Here is a 4615-nt window from a genome sequence, read left to right as displayed (position 1 = left end):
TTGTGTTTTTGCCTCATTTTGACTCACAATTTATTAGCTCTTGTTTCTTGTTTCTTTTTTGCTTTTTGGCACCCCTGATGGGTCTGGAGCCAGGACTAGAACCTCCCAGCTTTGGGCTGGTTAACCCTTCTAGGGTCAGTGGCTTGTGTCCACAGTGGCAGCTCAGAATGTGGCTCCTCTGTAGCCCAGAGGGCAGGTGATCCTATGTTAGCAGACCGGTGGGTTCTAGGAGGGAGAGCAGCTGGAGAGCCATGAGCGCAGCCAGCCACGTACTACCCCTGCAGCCTCGGCACTTTTGCCGTCCCTGGATGCTGACAGAGCAAACTACTGGAGCTGCTCCAGCTGCTTGAGGCTCCTGCCCTGTGACATGAGCTGTTTAGACCTGCCTGGTGTTCCCCCACCCCAGGCTCTCCGCCCTCACCTCCTGCCCCTAAAGCATCACAGGAAGGGGGCCCTTTCTCTCTTCTGGACATTGTCCTTCCATCCAGCTGTCTACCTGTCCAATCTCCCCTTTCTCCATTTAGTTTTTATGTTATCAGCTGCTTCCATTCTGCTACCCCTTGACAGCAGCATGAAAACACCTCCACCAGCTGTGTACAGACCTGCTGTTTGCCTGCATGGATGAGGAAACTGGGTATTAACATAAACAAGTTGATTGATTTATGTTAATAAACATAAACTTTGGTAAATAACACATTAGGCCCATATTATCATGAGGTGTGGTTCTCCTGGGCAGTGTGTGACTGGTGAGAACCCTACCTGATGCTGCCCTGCCCTCTCCCCCTTTCCTGGGAGGGTGGGAGGCACCTGGCAGAAAGTGGCTGGCTGTGTAGAAGAAAGCGAAGGTGTTGGTCAGTGATATTTCAGGATCACTGGGTTTGCAGGGCCCAGGCTGAGTGTGGACCTGCAAAGAGAGGTTTTGAGGCTGAGTGTGGACCTGCAGAGAGAGGTTTTGATTCCTCCTCTCTGTCGTGCTGGAGAAGTGACCGCCGGTTCCCCTGTGGCACTTCTGTTGTGGGCAGAGAGTCCCTCAGACTGTCAGACCACTCACTCCAACTGGAGCACAAAACATACTGCTTATATTTGCAGGTATATCACTTTGGATTTATTTAAATGGCCAGAGAGTACCCTCCTTTGATGAGAGGATGGGGTAGAATTGTTGCTTTAAACTGTTGATACAGACATTTGCAGATATCTGAGCTAGGTGTAATGTGGCTGACTTTTAGGTGGAGACAACTTGTGCTTCCAACCAAACATGTTCTTCAATCTAGTTATACATGTTCGTATCAGGTCTTACCTAAATAGAGTACAGATTAGCAGGGGCGTTCCCATGATCCCATAGAAATAATGTTTGTGACATATTGTTAAGGAAGCAAAATAATGAGAAAACAAGTCTAGTGTGAACCCACTTAAATGTAAAACTCTTCATAGTGCTGTGTAAAAGATCTAGATCTGGAAATATAAACACCAGCAAGGCCCTGAGGAGTAGGATTAGGTGTGCAGTTTTGTGAGTGGTGCTTTTCAGTGTTTACTTCCTGCACTTGCATCCTATTTGAATTTGTTAAGGTGGGCAGGCATTTTATACTTTATACGCACTGTTAAAAGATAAACTGAGGCATAAGAATTTATTTGAGCAAAAATCAATTGGAACCAGGCAGCACCCAATCTAGCAGAAAGGAAGGAGCTTCAAGGAGCTAAACAAAATGACTTTTACAGGCAGAAAGGGACAGGAACAAGAAAGTTATATCAGCAAAAAAGGGGGTTGGTTATTGCCACGTTACTTTCCTTTAGGGGACTGCAGGGGTCTCTCAGGTAGATTACCTAACCAGTGCTGTTCCGGTGATTCCTGAGTGACGGTTTAAGATTCTGTTTCTGGGAGAGCCGAAACTGTAATTAAGTCTCAGTTTGGTGACATGAGGCTTAGCATAAGCGACTCCATTCTGAGCTTGTATCTTGTTTTTAACAACACACCAACCCACGAAGAAAAGCAAAGCCTCAGGGTTAGGTGCCCAGCCCAGGCAAAGGCAGGAGGGAGGCAGGAAAGAAGCAAAGGAAGGTGGCTCTATCCACTGTGTGTCTAGTGGATGAAGGAAGGTCAGCATTTTGTTGAAGACCTCTGTTAGCTTTAGCTGCCACAGGGGGCCTTTATGAGAGCCAATAGTAGGGAAGGAACATCAGCAGCTTACTATGCAAGGGTGCCTCCCGCCCCAACCATGGTTAGGTGCCCTGGCCCTTCCTTCGTCTCATGGATCAGGGCAACAGACTGAGTACTCCTCACAGATCAGGCTTGGTGTGTGGTTGGTGAACGAAGCAACTGATGAGAAAGACCACAGAAGTCAAAAGCATTTTCCTCTGTTTTCCACCGTCAACCAACGAAACGAAGAAAGAAGATAAGAAAAGAGTATATTTGGCGTCTTAAGAATTGCAATTCGGAAGACACAGATTTGATTAAAACGGAAGGAGTGTTCCGGGGAAGAGAAAAAGTCAGGGGCTTATAAAGGCAAAAGCCACGAGACTGTACTCTGACACAAGAAAAGAAATACTCGGTCACGAGTTGTTTTAGGTTAAGGATCTGATAAATAGATAGGCTGTCATGAGTTATATTAGGGTAAGGGTAATAAGTATCAAGTTTCTGGCAGATGTTCTGGATGCCTTCATTAGGACAGTAAGTGGTCAAAACGTCAGATTTCATCCAGGCTGAGCCATGCATAAATTACTTTGTCATTGGCCTTCCAGCTCCATTTTAGAGAGCTCTCTTAGCAATACTCTATTTTGATTTTCCTTTCACACCATCTTTTCCTTTTTTCTTCTAATAATTTTTTCTGATTTTAAAATTCACATTTTCTTTGAGGAGTATGAGCATCTGGGAAATACAGTAAAGTTTAGAGGAGAAATAAAAATTGTCCACAATTTCATCACACACAGATACACAAAAATATTAACCATGGTTATTTTCTTCCAGTTTAAAAAAAGTTTTTCTTAACAAAATTTAATCATATGTGTGGTTTTGTATCTTTTTCTTTTCTTTTTCTTTTTTTTTGCCTGCCGGGCTCTTCATTGTGGCTCGTGGGCTCCAGAGTGCATGTGCTCAGTAGTTGCAGGTGCTGGCTTAGTTTCCCCATGGCATGTGGGATCTTAGTTCCCTGATCAGGGATCGAACCTGCGTCCCCTGCACTGGAAGGCGGATTCTTAACCACTGGACCACCAGGGAAGTCCTTGTATCCTTTTCATTCAATATTATGAGTGTTTCCACCATCAATATTTTCCCAGGACGTACTTTGTAACTGAAACTGAGTCCCCTGGAAATCGAGTTCCTTTACTGAGTTTATGATAAATCTCTCTCTCCAAAACTTTATTCCCTTTCTTATCCCCTCTGATCTCAATCCTGTGCTAACTGAACACTAATCACCCAGAGTCAGATGGCTAAAATTGCTGTTGTTGATAACATCGTTAATGTACTAACCTTGCTATTGTACGTGTCATCATTAAGATATAAACTCATGTTGTTTCTCCAGAGGAAGATGAGCTAACAGACTCCTGAACCATGGACCACGTGGCCAGAAAACTGTAAACCAGAGACATCCTAACTCCCAAAACTACAATTAAGAAATGTCACAAGATGATGACTAATCCCAGCCTCTTTGTTCTTCCCCTTGTGGACTTGAAAAATTATTCACAACCTAAAAGTTGAGAGTTACGTTTTATTTGGCGGGAATTTTTAGGACTTCAAGCCCGGGAGGTAGCATCTCAAGTAACCCTGAGAAAACTGCTCTGGGGGGGGCGGGGGGGGGGAGCCAGGTTATATAGAAGTTTTGCAACAAAGGGCAGGTAGTTGGAACATCAAAAGGATTATTCTAAATTAAGAAAACCAGATACCCCAAATTAAGGAATTTAGCGCTTTTCTATGTATGGGAAGATGCAAGAGTCTGGGCTCACTGAAATCAGTCCTTTGATATGCACCTCAGCTATCTGGGGCCAGTATCCTGTTTTCACATCCTCAGTTCCCTCAGGGCTCACGGTAGGGAGTGGCTGCAGTCTAATGGCTGCTAGATGGCAGGTATTCTTTCCTTCCTGAGTTTCCTTGGGGCTCACCAGCTCACGGATGGAGGGCTGCAATTGCTGATGACTATGACATCCTTTGTTTACTGATGTGGCAGGAAATAGTCCATTCCTCACCCTTAAAAAAAAAATCCTAACTCAGAGACCAAGTTGAAGTGGATCTGAGGCTTGCTTCCCACTCCCTTGCTTGGCACCCTGCAGTTAAGTCCTTACTTTGCTGCAAACTCCCCTTGTCAGAGTTTGGCTTTCTTCACTTGGGGCATAAGAGGCCTTTGCTTGGTTACATATATGCTGCAAAGTATTTTTTAAAACTACACATCAAAAATCTAATAAATCTTAAACCGGATAGCAGAACTACGCGCCTCGGTGCGAAGCACTACCAGGCTCGAGTACACCCGGAGGTGTGAAGAGTCTTCCGCTCACAGCCCAGCCCAGCCCGGGCCGCTCTCGGACTGGCCAGGTCCCCAGGCCCCGCCCACTCAGCGCCGACAGGCGGCCGCAGTGCGCAGGAACGGAAGCTAGACCGCCCCTCCCCCACCCACTTCCGGCCGCGGCT

Source organism: Balaenoptera ricei, chromosome 19 (genome assembly GCF_028023285.1).
Source record: "Balaenoptera ricei isolate mBalRic1 chromosome 19, mBalRic1.hap2, whole genome shotgun sequence".
In the NCBI taxonomy this organism is placed as follows: Eukaryota; Metazoa; Chordata; class Mammalia; order Artiodactyla; family Balaenopteridae; genus Balaenoptera; species Balaenoptera ricei.
This window is presented reverse-complemented; position numbering follows the sequence as displayed.